The sequence below is a fragment of the Macrobrachium nipponense genome, chromosome 37, assembly GCF_015104395.2.
Source record: "Macrobrachium nipponense isolate FS-2020 chromosome 37, ASM1510439v2, whole genome shotgun sequence".
Classification (NCBI taxonomy): domain Eukaryota; kingdom Metazoa; phylum Arthropoda; class Malacostraca; order Decapoda; family Palaemonidae; genus Macrobrachium; species Macrobrachium nipponense.
The window spans coordinates 9913901-9932477 of NC_061097.1; the positions used below are offsets into that span (position 1 = coordinate 9913901).

The 18577-nt window shown below is 32.8% G+C and overlaps 1 pseudogene; it reads left to right on the forward strand.

Annotated features, from left to right (window-relative positions):
- Window positions 1–2373: 2373 nt before the first annotated feature.
- LOC135209021 (lachesin-like) overlaps window positions 2374–18577 on the forward strand; it is a 65169-nt pseudogene continuing 48965 nt past the window's right edge.

Genomic DNA, 18577 nt, shown 5'->3' on the forward strand with positions numbered 1-18577 from the left:
TAACGAGGAAAAATCTCTAACGAGGTTAAATGACATTCGTTTAAACAAATGAAAACCAAACATCTAACTGGTAACGTAGCCTACCTTTTGCCTGTTGAATGCCATCTCTGAAGTTGGCTGAAAATCAGTTTCAAACTAGACTAATATAAACTCTTGTTGTTACAAATATACTTTTTATTTCCTAAAATTAGCTAACATTAAAATGGAATAAAATTAATTAAGCATAACCCAAAAAGAAACGTTAAATTATCATATTCCTCTCAAAATCAGCTAAGTATTACCCCCTTTTCCCCGAAGTGATATATTATATATATATAAACATATATATATAATATATATAGTATATATATATATTATATAATAATATATATATATATAACTATATACATATATATATATATATATATATATATATATATATATATATATATACTATATACCTATATGTATATATATATATATATATATATATATATATATATATATATAGTACTATATAGTTATATATATATATATATATATATTATAATATATATATATATAAAACATCTTTTCCTTTGGTGATAACTTTTATCATCAAAAACTCAGTTGCAGTATGGGGAGGCCGCTTTGTCCAGTGTTAACATACTTATAAATGGGGTATTTTGAAACAGCAATTATAAACCCTATCAAACCTGCGGATATGATTTGGCTTCGTTATGAAATTTAAAGTAGAATGGGAAAACAATAACCAAACCCCATTTTTAAATGCCTTAATCATCAGAACTAAAACAACTATAAATTCACTGTCTATAGGAGAGCGACATTCTCACCTTCATACTTACATTTTTACAACTATCATGACATTTCAGTCAACTCAGTATTAGCATGTAACTTATTTCTTAGAGTACTGCGAATTTGCTCTCCAGATTTTCTTATCAAAGAACTTGAAGCAATCCGAAGTCAACTTATCTTGTTAAATTACCCCAAGCACATAATAGAAAAAGCCATACATAAAGCAAAGAGCATTTTTTTACAAACCCACAGAAAACAAAGAAAAGGAAAAAGACACAAAGAAAATCTTAATCCCTCACGTGGATAATTTATGAGAGATCACACAAACCTTAGGCTCCTCGGACCCTTTTATTTTCATTTATCCAATATACTGGGCAAATAATTAATTGACGTTCTGCAGAAACCATTTTCCAAAGACATTGTAGTTTTGGAGATCTCTTGTTGGGCCTGTGACAAGTCATATTTCGGTTTCACTGGAAAAGCTCTCTTAGAAAGGTTAACGTAATATAAACGATCAGTTAGATATGGACATCATTCGGCAATTTGCCATATATAAATAACACGAACCACACCATGGATTGAAACTTATCCCGCATTTTATACAGCATGATCTTTACGGATACATCGTGGTAACGATGTATCCGTAAAGATCATGGTTGGGTGCAACCTATTCCACTGGGGGCTTAGAATATGTTCAAATGGGTACATAAATAAAGATCATGGTTTCCTGTATACTGTGAACGCAAATTTATTCTGTCCTTTTCCCATTCTGTTTTGCATTTTATGGTCGGAACTAGCGAATTTAGTTGACTGAAAAATTCTCTGAAATCTTCCCAGCTATCACTCTAGTAAGTAAATATTGCATTTACGTATCTAAGCCAGATCATATTGCGGTGTTTCATAGACGACAAAATTTCTGTTTTGAAATATTCCATGTATAGGTATGTAATGGTAGAAGGGGTTGTAAGATTCAAATGGTGATTTATGGGCCTTTTATCTTCATATCATACTGTTGCATTATATATATATATATATATATATATATATATATATATATATATATATATATATATATATATATATATATATATATATATATATATATATATATATATTCCACCTCTAGGCACAGTAGCGGATGAATAAGCAAACACATTTTCTCGAGAAAAGCGGATGGCAAGGACGTTTATTGAACACACCATACGGAAATATATATGTATGTGTGTGTGATATATATATATATATATATATATATATATATATATATATATATATATACGCATGTGTGTGTGTGTGTGTGTGTATGTGTGCGTGCGTGGGTGTGACTACATCCCAAAGTATGAATGCATTGTGTTCTCTCCTACTGTAGAACGAAGCGCACTGGTGTAAGAATGACGGCAGGTGTTATTTGAAGTGCCCCAGTCTAGCAAGCGTCGTGGCAAGGTGAGCAAAGGCGACGGACTGGAGGAGTTGGAGAAGGTGGGTTCGAGTTTTCCGGGGGTGGGGGGGGGGGGGTGTTGGAAGCGCGAATGGGGGCGGGGTGAGGGAGAGGCGGGAGGCGAAGCAGTCGGCAATCCCGCGGCTCGGGAGTTCAGTAGGGTGCCAACCACCATGAGAGGAACCTCCGTGCGTTCCTTCATTGGAGCTACATTGGGTGTCCGTACGCTTCACATAACGTGATATATACCAAACATTTCAAAGTTATTTAATTGAAGGAGATTTCTGGGTGCATTTATCTGATTGTTCAAGTGTTTCTTTTCAATGTTAAAGTAAGGAACATTACATATATCTGTTAAGGTTGATGGTCCATGGGAATCTCTCGTATAAAAGGCCTTTCGATTTATATAAGGCCTGATGTTTAACTTGCGTGTGGCTAATTGGCTGAAGAAGATGACCTGTTTTAAGGCCAAACCACTGATAGGTACTATTCACTGTCTATGTGAAAAGATCTAGCCTCCTCAGTTATTAAATATGAAGCTGAAATATACATAGTGTTGTTGAAATGGATGCAGATTGCGACTGCTAGAAACGGAGACTGATAAGTGGCTCATGAAGAATTAGAAATATACTGCAACTTAGTGGATTGTGAAGAAATACTTAATACTTTTAAGTGGTGTGTCTTGAAACTGAAGGTAGAAACGGAAAGGAAACGACACGCAAATAAATATCGGTGAAAATTATATGTACGGAGACTATCAGAAACATGACAAGCCTAAGGACAATTATTCTTGCGTTTTTCGTCTTCTTCCAGTATTTAGGTAAGGCCTCTATGACAGTCTGTGGGAAAGGTAAATCGTATTTATGGCCGTAATCCTCCTAAAAAGTCTTACAGCATCTTTCGTCTGAAAGTGGTTCGTCTTATCACCAGTGAAAACATTTTTATGATCAATTCATACACACGAGTATTAGTGTAAAAACACTTGAAAGACATTATATTATATATCAGCAAAAGAGTGGGTGATATTTTCACCTTACAATGTATTTCGCGTTTGGTGCTTATGCTCAGTTTCAAAATTACAGAATGTATTATGTGGATTAGAGTAATCCTTGGTAATAGGGTGCATTTACAGTATATAATTTTATACTACGTGTAGAAATAGAAACCCATCAGTAAAACGTCCTTTTTTAATATTTACATCAAAATATAACAGAAACATTAAGAACTCTGCAGCTTATATATGTGGTAATGAATGTCATAGCTTAATTTTTCAATGTTTCATGTATAGACAGTCACTGATACCATCACTTATTAATTTGCACTTGTAGATGAAATATTACCTATCACTAAACACAAGCATTCCTGCTGCTTAGTGTTTTTGCAGATACTTCTATAAACAACTATTTTCATATAATACGATAACAAATTCTCTTGTTTTTTCTTTAGTTTTCCATACTAATTTAAACTTTTATGCTGTATTATTTTCCATCTCGTTTTTCTCTATAATTTTTGTCTCTTACACACATGTAACTTTATATCATTCTCTCTCTCTCTCTCTCTCTCTCTCTCTCTCTCTCTCTCTCTCTCTGTTTGCCTGTTTCTTTCCCTGGGTCCTCCCGTCCCCACCTCTCTCTCTCTCTCTCTCTCTCTCTCTCTCTCTCTCTCCTCATACATAATTTACAAGGGTGTTGGCCGCCTTGTTAACGTGATGGAACTTCCACTAGCATTACAATGTCCTTGTGGCATTTTTACACGCTACCTCTCTCTCTCTCTCTCTCTCTCTCTCTCTCTCTCTCTCTCTCTCTCTCTCTCTCTCTCTCTCTGTTTCCTCATTACCATTTCTTCTCTCTGCCTCATTAAGTATCATGCATATTAATGCCTAGAACTATACTAGCCTTACCTTTAGCAGTGGGTGTTAATGGCTTTTCACCTCCCAGGGTGAAATCCTCTAGAATCATTCCTTTATTCAATTAATTAAAAATTCACTTTTTATATAAGTAATCAAGATAAATAAATAAACTTTGACCCAGATCAACACAGGTCATATCTCTTCTGTATGTTATGTTATTAGGAGCCCTAATACGACCACATATTAATCAGCAATGATACTTCATTATATTTTGTCTGGAGGTATTCAGATAAAAACGAGCTTTTATGAAAGATGTAAATCACGCAAAAATCAGTACCCGTTAGATCATACGAATGGCTGCAGTGTTCAGTCGACCACAAAAATGAAAGCTCCAACTTTTATTACATGATTGGCTCGAGGATCGGTTCCATATTTATTTGTTATTAATGTAGATTTTTACTTCGTCTAATATATTTTTTTTTTTTGACAAGTTGCCCATATTTCTTCACCTTGTGGACTTTTGAGCCTCAAAACCATTCGAACACGTGCGCTTTTCAAGAAAACAGAAGCTTCCTGGTACTCGTAATGAAAAACGTGAATTATGCAAAATATTTTGATAATTTTGCTCAATACATATTTTGTTGGAGATATTTAGTTGATTTAGTTTCTTGTTTTTATTGTTTTTAATAAAAAAAATTTCAAATCGTGTTTTTTATGCTTAGTAAATGAGTTAGGGTTATAGAAATGTAAAGGACATAATACAGGAATGTAACAACTAAGAAAACCCACGACTGAATAAGAAAGTAAACAAGAAAATATACTGTTTTTATTTAGAAATATATATATATATATATATATATATATATATATATTATATATATATATAGATATATATATTTGTCAGTTCGTTAACCCGTGTAGTTTAAATAAGAATATTTAATTAATTTCTATTATACTACACATAATTATAATGTTTGGTACATTTCAAACAAAATTATTGATCCCACAGATATGAACATTCTAGACCAGTTCTATAAAACATTCAAATAACACGCCATCGTGTATGTATATATGACAAACAATCAAACATTTATTTAAGAATCAATGTTCTGTTTACTTGATTTATAAAATTAAGCAATATATGTAGTAAACTATTCCAGAATTTACGTTGATGATTACACATTACTTGTTATCATAAATGCAAGGAATTAGAATTGTAAACGCAATGTTATTATTATTATTATTATTATTATTATTATTATTATTATTATTATTATTATTATTATTATTATATATGCGTATGGGCCAGTGTTGAGAGAGGGAAAAAGGAAGGGGTTCAGAACAACTGGAAGAAGCTGAGAGCCTTAAAGTCAACTTAAAGTCAACTTTCGTGTGATATATTGGACTGAATACATGGACACATCAAAGTTCTTATTATAAGGATTATTAATTATATTATCTACAGAGTCATTGCAGAAAATATTAAGTCCCCTTGAGGAATCCTAAATAATAAAAGAGATGAATGAATAGATACATTCACCAAATATTTGAATTCTCAGCATACAGAAATTAAGTTTGCAATGGAAAAATAAACATCGATTCTTAGACGCCATGAGCAAATTAAATATTCCCACCGGCGGAAAACTTATCCCTGAAGGTCTGGGAACAAACTTTTCGAGTGCTTTGCTTGAAGAATACAAAACTATAATATAAATCTTCGTTCTTGCAAAAAGCTTTTTCTCATTTGTCCGATTATCTTTCATAAAAAATCTAGATTTGAAGTGTAATGTATTTTATAACTTTTTTAGCATTGCTTACTAACTAAACTCAAATGTACTAAAAAAGCTAACATGCAGGCTTAGTGTGTGTGTGTGTGTTTGTGTGATAGAGAGAGACAGACAGACAGACAGACAGACAGAGAAGGTGGGAATATTTTTAAATGTTAACCAAATAATCTGATTATCATAATAAAGTGGAATTTCGACATTTCCCGATAAGATTTCTTTCTGTATTCAAAAGGAATTATAAAGAAGTAATCGTCACGTCAGTATCTGTTACCGTTAATGACAATCCATAGAGTACTTTCTCAATATTGATCAAAAACGAGCTTAATCTCTTGATGACTCTAAAGTCCTTTGAATGGCCAAAAATGACTTTTATCTAGGTTCTCACTCATTTAAGCATTAATGACTGAGTGGACCCTATGAACGTAAGTGTTAATTTAGCTGAAAATTACTGGCAGAAATTCATTGATATATTGCATTCATTTTGCTACTCGTTCTGAAATGTTAGTTCATCAAATGAAATGTCAAAAGGTTTGCGGTGGAATTCAAAGTTCACTTATTTAAATATATCGTAAAAGTATAGTGAAACATTATTCCACGTGCAATATTTTTATGGAATAATGAAGATTGTAAGAAAAAATAAATAAATTTAGAAAACTGAATATGTTAACTAGAAAAATTCCTCGCCTCAGTGGCGTGGTCATTATGGTCTTGGCCTGCAACCTCGGTGGCCGCGAGTTCGATGCTCGGTCATTCCATTGAGGGGTGAGAGATGTGTATTTCTGGTGATAGAAGTTCACTTTCGACGTGGTTTGGAAGTCATGTAAAGCCATTGGTCCCGTTGCTGAATAACCACTGGATCCATGCAACGTAAAAATACCATACAAACATAAATAGAAAAATCCAGAAAATAACATCATAAAAATCTAAGAAGGGGTAGCAATGGATCAAGGAATAAAACAACAGGGAAAAATTCGCGAAATATACTGACACACACAAAAAAGAAAATAGAAGTGAAGGGAAACAGAAGAAATAAAAGGAAATGGAAGAATGGAAGAATGAAAGAAACAGAAGCTTTCGTGGAAACTTTTTGCTAACAATAAAATTCTCTCCCTACCTCCATTGTACCGTATAGGATTTATTTATTTTTTTCTTTGTCCGGTTGAAACATAAAATTTACGTGCTGGCAAAAAGCCAGAATTTTCATTAAAAACCTGAAACCGGATAGAAAGCGTTAATCTACTCTGGTAATTAAAAAGATGACACCAATTTTCATCTCGACATGATTTCCTACATTTGCAAAGTCATAAATACATACATGCACATTTTGCCGTACGGGGGTAGTGCCGTCAGTGCGCCTCATTCGGTGCAATGTAGGCATTACTTAAGGTATTTTGCAGTGTCCCTTCGGCCCCTAGCTGCAACTACTTTCATTCCTTTTACTGTCCCTCCGCTCATAATCTCTTTCTTCCATCTTACTGTACACCTTATCCTAACAATTGCTTCATAGTTCAACTGCGAGGTTTTCCTCCTATAATCTTTCAAACCTTTTACTGTCAACCACCGGCGCAGCACTGAATGGCCTTAGTTGCCCCAGTGCTTGGCATAGTGCCAAAAATCTATATCAATTAAATAAAAAGCGCATGCACATTTAATTCATCAAACTGCAATTTCTGTTGAAAGTGTTGTTTATTGGTTGAATTGACTGTGGGAAATGCAACTGCATGCACACACACACACAAACACGTATATAGTTAACAGCTGGTAAGAAACTGCGAGCCATACTTGGTCCTGATTAATTTGTGAAAGTGGTGGAATCCTCTAGGCGAAGGATCAGAATGACCGGTAGGACAATTGTTTGTGATGATTCTTAGATATATACACACATATATCTATCTATCTATCTATCTATCTATCTATCTATCTATATATATATATATATATATATATATATATATATATATATATATATATATATATATATAAATACACACACACACATTATATATATATATAAATATATATATATATATATATATATATATTATATATATTATAAATAGATATAGTATAATAATATAATATATATATAGATATATAATATATAAATATATATATATATTATATATAGTACCATATATATTATAGATAATATCTATATTATAAGTATTATAATATATATATATATAGAAATTATAATAATATATATATATATAGATATATATATATAGATATATATATATAAGATATATCTATATATATAATTATATAATGATATATATATATATTAATCTATATATATATAATATATATATATAATATATATATATATATATATATATATATTATTATATATATAGATATTTATATATATATATGATATCTATATATATAGGATATATTTATATAATATATCTATATATCTCTCTATATAATATCATTATCCTCTAATTATATATAATAAGATATATATGTATATATTATTTATTATATATATATTATATTATATCTATATATATCTTTATATATATATATAGATATATATATATATATAGGATATATATATATATATATATATATATATATCATATAAATTGGAAAAGAAACCCACAAAATCACTGTGTACATTTTATTTTACCCCACACTCCAGTACTTTCAGTACTCGAGTGTGGAGTAAAATAAAATGTACACAGTGATTTTGTGGGTTTCTTTTTCAATCTTCAGAAGAAAACTGAAAGAAGTTTTTGTTTGGTTTATGTATATATATATATATATATATATATATATATATATATATATATATATATATATATATATATATATATATATATATATATATATATATATATATATACATATAAGAGGTTCAGGAGGTCCATTGATACTAAACATGAAGGCCAAGATTTATTATAAAACGTTTCGCACATCAACTTTGTGCATCTTCAGTCTGTAAAAAGAGAAATGCATATATTAAAAACTTAAAAACAGGATTCACAATAGTATTCATGTTAAAATGCAATATAAATAGTTAAAAAAAGAGAAGAAGAACCACTGAGGTACCAACCGACTAGAATGGAAGGAAAGCAAGGAATGATTTTTGATTGAGCCAGGTCCAAGACCTTGACTATGCCAGATGTAGAGGTGAAGCCGAGGTTTTGTTATTCAATGGGGGAACCAGCCTTTTAATAATTAACGATTCCAAGGTAGTTAGGTGGTCCGGGTCTTTAGTATAACCTATTATCGAGAAGTACTGTTTTGATACATTTATTTTGCATTTGGTGGCATGATTCTTGATACTAGAAAATTCAGGATAACTAATTCTTTGACCTGTTCTATGAAACCCATATGGCTACAATATCTCATCTTCAGTAATCTTCGAGTCGATCCCACGTAAGTTGCAGGGCATCCTGCGCATGAGAATTTATATACATCGTTGGATCTCATGAAGTCCTGCAGACGATCTTTGAAATTAAAAAGCGAGCCAATTTTGCAAGGATTGTTTGAGATAAGTTTAATTTTGAGATAAGGAATTTCTTGATTTATTATTTGTGAGAGTCTGAGAGAAAACTTCGAGTTTGTTATATATGGAATCAATGCATACATCAGTTTCTTTGGGACATCCATTAGCGGAGGGGGTGGTTGGATAGTTACCTGCTAATTTGTTAATTATATTATATACAATGTCTTTGGGATAGGAGTTTTTTTGAAAATAGGTTATTAAAAATTCCATTTCGTTATGAAAAATTTGCCAGTTGGATGAAGATTTCAAAGCTCTATAGACCAGTGTGTATATGGTATTAGTTTTAAAGGTTTTCTGACAAGAACTATAGAAGTTATTGGCTAATCCCGTGAACGCCTTTTTTCGATATACTGCAGTCGTGAATTCTGAATTGACTCTAGTGACTCTAGTGGGAAGGACGTCCAGAAATGGTAAATGCACGTGACTTCATTAAATAAGCGAATACCACAGGAAAATGATAGGCAGAAATCCAAGCGATTTCGTCTTTACTAAGACATTGTCAAGGAACGAATGAAATACAGTTGGAAAGAAAGTTATCGGGTAAACAGCAATATCACGAATACCAGATGGTTAATTGTCAAAAGGGTAAAAATTATAGAGATAATTCAGGATTATCGGATATCACGCGGTCACAAACTTAAACATAGATTTAACCCTAACAAAACTACAACGTATCGTATAGTCCAGAACATGTAAAAACTGAATATATTAGTTTTGTTGTTTATATTTATCTAGAACTTTTTTCATTATGAAGGCATCAAGTTTAAATAAACCAAGACTTAAATTTAGAACATTTCCATTATTTGACTTGATGAAATAAAATTCAATGATATTCCTTTTAACTGTGTCATTACATGGGATTAAGGTTCTTGCTTGATTCCAGCTAATAGTACGAAAGCGCTTGGATTTCTGCCTATTATTTTCCTGTGGTATTACATATATATATATATATATATATATATATATATATATATATATATATATATATATATATATATAGTATATATATATATATATGTGTGTGTGTGTTTGTGTTTGTGTGTGTGTGTGTGTGTGTCGGAAAGAAGAAAAATTATGAGTTGGGTTTTAGTTCGTATATGATTTTTTTTATCACGTCACCGTAATTCACATACATGCATTAATTTACAAATGTCCTTTAATATCCAATCCGCTCTACCTCGGAATTAATATATTTTGTTCGTTTATGTTAACTGAACGGGCATTTTTAGTTGATCAAAAGTTCGTCCTCTCGTGGATTCTAACCAAATCACAGAGGAGAAATTAGGAGTTCCTCTGTGTGCTGGTTCGGTTAACATATATGAAAATATATTAATTCCGAACCAGAGCGATTGGATTTTAAAGGCCATTTGTACCTTAATGCAAACACACACGCACACATATACATATATATATATATATATATATATATATATATATATATATATATAGATATATATATATATATATATATACTATAACGAGTGTGTGTATGTGTGTGGAAAAAGTGTCATAATATTGATTTGGCTTAAATGGCTTTTAATTAGTTTTTATAATGTTTTAGTTCCGAAATATTTTTCTTGTTTTAAGTTGGTGAACTTTCTGATATTTACTCAGTGTATAAAACTTTTCTTTTGCTTACATATGCGTTGCAATTCCATATATATGATCGTTTCTATTTCTTCTTCTCGTCAACGACTCCCCCTCACTTTTTTTTTTTTTTTTTTTTTTAGTTTTTTTTTTTTTTTACAGGAATGGTCTGTTGATCAGTTTTAGAGATATTTGGATGGCCTTCCTGCTTAAACTCTTTCTATCCTTCGTCTCTTGCCGGAATTTCAATCCCATCAATCATATCTTTCCACTCGCCTGTCTTCTCCCTCCGTTTATAAATCTATTATCTTACCCCTCGTATGTTCCCTGGACAGTCATAATATCTTCCCTCCGGGAATATCTTCATTATCCTCCAACCTGACCCTCCGTGTCATGTCTGCCCTTCAGTTATAATCTTGTTATCTCTCCTTTAATTTCTTTTCTCCAAGTCACATAATCTAGTTAGTTATAATTTCATTGTCTTTCACTTTAATGTTTCTATCTTCATAATCCGTATCTTCCTTCAATGATATCTTCATTATACCCCAGAACAGGTCCTCAGATATATATCTTCCCTTCGGCTATAACTTCATTATCTTTTACCTTAGTATCCCTCTCCCGTTAAGTCATATCTTCCTTCACGTTATATCTTCATTATCTTCCACCCGACCCACTCCTACCTCCCTCATTCAGCCCAGCGCCTTTATGATTCCTCAGCCGGAACTCATAAACGTTTATGAAATCTACTCGTGAACGTTCTGCCAATTAGGAATATGATCCTCGTCATGCATTGGCAGTTCCACAAAAGCGTTTATTGGAGATTCGAGAGACTCCGACAAAGGAACGTTTAAAGAGAAGGGGAGCGCTTACGAGAGAGAATCTATTTAGCAGCTTTTCACACGTCGTTCAGATTTTATTCTCCGTGAATTATGACTTGTCAGATCCGTTACGAAGGAGATGGCTCCGTGTGAAGGGTCTCTCGTTGAAGAGATGTCAGAAACGGCTGTTGAATTCCGGTTAGCTCAGTTAGGTAAACAACATTTGAATAAACCATTTCCCCTTTTGGCTGTCAATAAAAAAAAATCATTCCGCTATACATGGTAAAGTAATGCTTTTATCTCTCTTGTGTTTATTAAATAAATCATTTTATTTAAATCTTGAATTCCTCAACGTTGATGATCTGTTTATTTATGCAGTTTCTCTTTACTTTGGTGAGTAAGTGAAAGAATGAAAAGGTAGAAAGATGTGAAATTGCATTTTTTTATGAATGGAACCAAGACGCCATTTATCAAATGGAGTAATAGTTTCTTTGTTCTTTGTAACGTACTGATTTCAAGGAACAATTTTAAATGGGACTGAAGATGCTATAGATTGATAATAAAGGAAGCAGTGGAAATGGAATTCCTTCCGTTAAGAGAGAGAGACAGAGAGAGAGAGAGAGAGAGAGAGAGAGAGAGAGAGAGAGAGAGAATAGATGCTGAACAGTTTCTTCTAAATGACGACTAAAGTGTATTTTTATGGCAAATACTTTGATAATACTGATGATATTATCTCCTGCAAAAGTTGAAAAAGCGTCAACAGAGAAATTTCACCGAGAAAAAGTTTTCTTCTTTATGGCAAATGAGTTTTAGTCTATCTCCTCCATGTTTGAGCATGGGTGCAGAGGTTATGGGACCAGAATATATAATGATGTTATGAAACCTTGCCTGAAAATGTCGACAATTTTTGTAAACGGTGAACAAAAGTTTCCCTTTGATGAAAACGGGAACTTTAGAGTGACTGATTATAGTGTCTCCTGGAAAGTGATATGGTGAGATTTTACTAGAAAAAAATTTTTTTAATGGAAATGATGTTCATAAAATTCTCATTGATATTGAAAGATTGTTGCAGTGGACATGGTTACATATTCTACGGTATTAGTTGTAAGAGCATGATGTTTAACAGCGTTTGGGTATCTGTATATTAACAAAATATCTCGAACGTATGAGGTTGTTCTGTTGCAAGCTGGCACAACCATTCATTGATTAAGTCATCTACTAATTCTTCCCATTCCACTGTGCGAGCAAAGCGAACAAATCAAGTTATGCCCGAGATTTTCTTATAATTTTTAAGAGTAGAAAATTTCCTGTAGTTTGTGCAAATATATAGTTCGTGTTGTTACCCACTTCGTAAAAAAAAAAAAAAAAATCTACGACTTCTGAGTTCCTCTGACATTGATATTCCTATATTTCAAATACTTGAATTACTGATAATTTCTTTGATATCTAGGTTTCGTTTCTGTAACTCAGTAAGGGACTACTTTTAATTTAAGTAACTTGCCATTTATATATACAGTAAGAAGCATTGTATATACACATTACACAGGTGACATACAGATTAACAAAACATCCAGAGAGAGAGAGAAAGAAAGAGAGACAGACAGACAGGCAGGCAGGCAGAATTTAATGCCCTGTCTTATATTTTTAAGATATAAAACATTACAAGAAACTTTGGTAATAATCCGGGGCAATCTATTAGCTTAAGTTTCACTGAAGTCTTTCGGGGTCGGGTTTGTTTGAATTTATTTCAGTGGCAAGAAATATGAAACAAGTTTACCAGTTAATTTGTTCGGCATGTTAGTTTCGGTAGGGTGCACCCGACTGTATTAGGGTAACTTGTAAGAAATTGCACCATTATTATTATTAGTATTAATATTATTATTATTATTATTATCATTATTATTATTATTATTATTATTAATTTTTTGTTGTTGTAGTTATTTTTTTATTGTTGATGAAGATAAGGTTCATTATTGCATTCATTCATGTTCCACTTCATACAATTTTTTTTATTGTTATGTTTTTCTTATCTTCTTACTAAGGAAGGCCTGGTATTTTTCTACAGCTCTTAGGTATATACGTTCGTTAGAAATAATAATAATTTAGTTTACAAAATTTCTCTCTCTCTCTCTCTCTCTCTCTCTCTCTCTCTCTCTCTCTCTCTCTCTCTCTCGTCTCTCTCTCTCGCTCTCTCTCTCTCTCTCTCTCTCTCTCTCTCTCTCTCTCTCAATCTAAAGGAAGTCATACGTAGAAAACTTACATGAGAATATCGCAAACTCAGGTCACGCAGATCTGGAGAATGATATCGCTTATAGCTGCAGCCTCAAAGAAGTCGTTCTCGAAGACCTGATTTCATAATAACGATAATGGCATTCCAAAGGCAAGACCTCTTACTGATGAGGCTTAGAGGATTTGCGGAGGTAGAATAAACGATGCCTAAATTATCTTTTCAAGTGAATTCGGACGGTGATTAAATTGTCACACGTGTCAGTGTTTGTGTGTATCTTGCAAGAAGCATTACTTTAGTGCTTGTACAAGTGGCATTTGGGCTATAAATTATTTATGCTACCGCCTAGACAGTTAGAATTCACTTTTCTTTTTTCTTTTTGATAATAATGCTTTTAATATAAGAGACGTTAAAACCCATATCATGATAAAACTCAAATATCTGCGTCACAAGGAAGTTATAATTTTAATGTGGTTTGGAATCACAGGCTGAGAAATCGAAATGAGTTCATTAAAATGCAGAAAGCAATACATCTGGAAGCCGAAAGGTGGCTGTCAAAAGTCGCTGGTACTGCCAACAGCAATCAGCTTAAGGCACACTGTTGTCAGTACTCTCTGAAAAAAAAAGACGTCAAGAATAGAAGTGACTAAATTGAAAATTTTTTGCCGACTATTTTGATAAACATTCATTTGTTGAGATTAGGGAGAAAGACTGGAGATGGGATAAAAAAAATTCTATTAAAGAACTAAAAATTCTCAATATTTTAATCAGGCAAAATACAGATATTCAGTAACGATTAACTTACTTCCATGAACTGGGAATATTTTACCATTTTGATGATCCTTGGAATTAGAGCTTTCGTGAGTATATGAATTTCATTTTCAGACATTCACGTTTGAAAAGGAAAGTTCGTTCGTTCTCAATTACTTTTTTTTTTTTTTTGTACTCCATGTTTCTGTAATTTTTTTATTTTTCACATTTATCGCCTTGTTTGGTACACAGCAGTATTAGCTTTCTTCTTTTCTTCATTTCTTTATTTAAATCAAGAGTTCCGCGAATGTTATTTTACATGATCATGAATTCAAACATCAACCATCAGATTATAACTTGTAACTCGAGATGTAAGTAAAGACATAGCAGACATAAAACACAAAGGTATGAGCACGTGCATATGTGCGTCTGAAATACGGTAAAACATATACTTAATTATTCAACGAAAAACGTACACTGATTTCTCACCGTGTGTAAGGGTCCTCTCGGCTGAAACGGTAACATTCGTCTCACTGGTGTGTGCGTGTGTGTGTTTCTGACGGACCTGAGTAATGATTTTCCAGACGTAACGTCCTCATCAGCATATCTTTAGCGGTGTTCCGCAATCATCAAACATTCACCTTTCCGCACTGGAATCACGCATATGCAGGGCTAAGATCAATAGCAACTTCTTTTGCTTCCAATAGATGGCGCTGGAGGTAATGTATAATAGCAACTCTTCTGGTTGTCAACAGATGGCGTTAGAGGTTAGGAAACGTCAATGTAGCGATTCTCATTTGCCGGAGGCCTTCCTTCTCGGAATGTAGTTATGGAAAGGTACATTTACGTGATTGTTGTGGTATGCCGTCTCTTGGACACCAGACTTCTCTTAATTTCCTGTGGATTCAAATTGCCAACAACGCTTGGCCGTAATATGAAAGTTAAATACTAAAATATATATTTTTAAAGATCAGTCTAAAACTTCCGGCGCACTTTCATTAACTTCAGTATATTCGCATTTCTCGTGATTTAGTCTGACAACTTTATTATTCTTTTAGCCATTTATTCTTTTGTTCCTATATTATGTGTGAGCAGTCAAATGACATTACTCCAAAGCCTCCGTCTATACACCATCTCCAGTCTCTATTAAGGTATCTGTAGAATAAAGCAGATGGACCATTTACCCTTAGGTTTGACTCCCAATAAGTTTTCGGGTCGTCAACAGATGGCGTATACATAAGTTTGTCGGAAAGTTTGTCTTCATCATTAATATCTTTTTAGAACTCACTGAACTTGATTGAAGGTTTATATTATTGCGGTTATACAAAAAAATGAAGTCACTTCTTGTATGAAATATACTTTTAAGTAGTTGATTGTGTTTTATCCCATAAGTGGAGAATATTAGACAATCTGTTTCAGTTCTTACTTTCATTTTCTACAATAAATGATTTATAATATGTTCTAAATTTTTTACAGGAGGTATCATTTGTTCTCTGGAAGCCAAAAATATACTTACTTACGTTTGTACACGACCACATGCAATATTCGATATCCAACCGAGCTCATTATTGTGTGAAAATGAATTATATTGTCAAGTCATTATGTCTAATCACGTAAATAGACACGCTCATACATACCTAGTAACTTACATAGCACATACACACACACGTATGTGTGTGTGTATGTGTGAATAGACATAGTTACTTGATTACATAATCTATTTTAATGTTGAATTCACTATACTTTGGGAATCACTTCCATCCACATAACGAGAGGCAGTGAGTTTGACCACCCTAATCTCAAAGACCCTTGTCAGACTTCATGTTCATTTTATATTCATTTCATCATAAGAATGTACTTTCTTCATCATATTCTTTACTTCTTTGACGTTGCTGATGGAATTTAAAAAACGTAAGTATTCACTCATGATTCCATAAAAGCTTACACATGTCAGTGAACAGTCTTTTTCGATCATTTCTCATTTCCATAGGATATTTCCAAGAAAATGAATGCAGCCCTCCATAATGTCTTTTATTCTTATATAAAAGCATAACTTCATATCGGCAACATAAGTCAGTCATAACAATTATATGCAGTGGTATACTACTCCCTTATCAAATGTTGTATAATTTTCCATGAAATTCGTGGGCAAATGCAAATTCGGGTCAAGCAAATATGGGGTTCGTTCATTTCAAAAATTTCCCTTCTCCATCATGTTTAAGTGAAAGGGTGGAGCTTTATTCTTATCTCATTCTGATGTAACCGACAATTAAATTCTGAGAAAGATTCTTAATTCACCTCAGGGTTATATAACCAAAAAGCGTCAAGGAAGGCGATTCACCTTCAACAGTTTCTTTCACTATCACATAAATGACATGATGCGTCATCATTCTCCTTCCGCACGGCTCCTTTGATGTCATAAAATTCAAGCTGGCAAGAAATTCATCCTTATCTGATACTCTTCACATCTGCAAGTTAATCCCAGCTGAGCAGGAGAGTCCATTTCGACCCCAATTTCCGCAAACATCTCATGAATTTCAAGCAAGCTATTCGACCTCGTTCCGAAACTCTCTATAAGATGATTCCTACCCGTTTCTGCATTATTCCCATCAACAGGTTCATGTTTTAGCAAACAAGAGAGGAACCCTTTCATCATTGTTTGACCTCCCCAACAAGCAACCATATCCATTGACATTTCCACCATCGCCATAAATATAATATTAGTATCATTATTCCATTCTTCACAAGTGCTCCTTGCTATCTTGTGATAAGTAAGAAAAGTCTCCCTGTCGTTAAGCCACTTTTCTTCTTGGTGATTTTATGATAAAAGTTAGTCTCAAACATAGGTCACCATGGGTCAAAAGGTAAAGGTCCCCACTAAAAAAAGTACAATCTATGAATAAAGTAATTTCTAGCCCATTTAAACAACGAAATCCTACGTTTGCCGCGTACGAAAACACATGCATTATAGAGATTCCATATACAAGAAGGTTTCAAAGCCAAATAGGTTATATTTTCAATGATACATAGGAAGTGGGGTCAACTTTGAATATGCCGTTACTCCGGAACTGAAGTAAAAGTTCTTGTTTTCTACATTACTTTACAATATCGCACCAATCTTTGCTTTGTTTTAGGATATATAATGAATGAGACTTATTTTACTAGTTTTTTTGGTTTTATTTTGTTCAGCTAATTTTGATATATACTACTTTGAATTATTTATTTCAGAGAACGTATTCTGTGATAATCTTCAACTTTGCCACTCTTTCATGAAGATGGTTTAAGTTTTGCTCTGGATCACATTATTTAACAAGAAATTATTTTATAAGTAATACTTACCTGACCTTTCTCAAAGTACTCTCTTTGCGCCCCCCCCCCCCCCCCCCCCCCACCCCCCCCCCCCCCAATAAAAAATGGAAGATATTTAGACCTTTTTTTTCTCCAGGTGTGTCTTAAAATCCTTAGAAAATTATCAGTTTTCATGAGCAGTGTACTTTAAAAAATATTTAATATTTTGTCCAAATATTTTACTTCCTTTTAAAGAGTATTTTGAGTGGAGTTACGGAAGTATTACTTACTTATGAAATAATTTCTTGCTGAATGATGTGAGCCAGGGCAAAACTTCAACCATCTTCATGAAAGAGTGGCATATGAAATATTGGAAGAAAGCCATTTCCTATAAAAGTGCACTAAAGTTGAAGATTATCACAGAATACGTTCTCTGAAATTAATAATTCAATGTAGTATATATGAAAATTAGCCGAACAAAATAAGATAAGACCCGACAAGTAAAATAAGTCTCATTAATCCTATATCCTAAAACAAAGCAA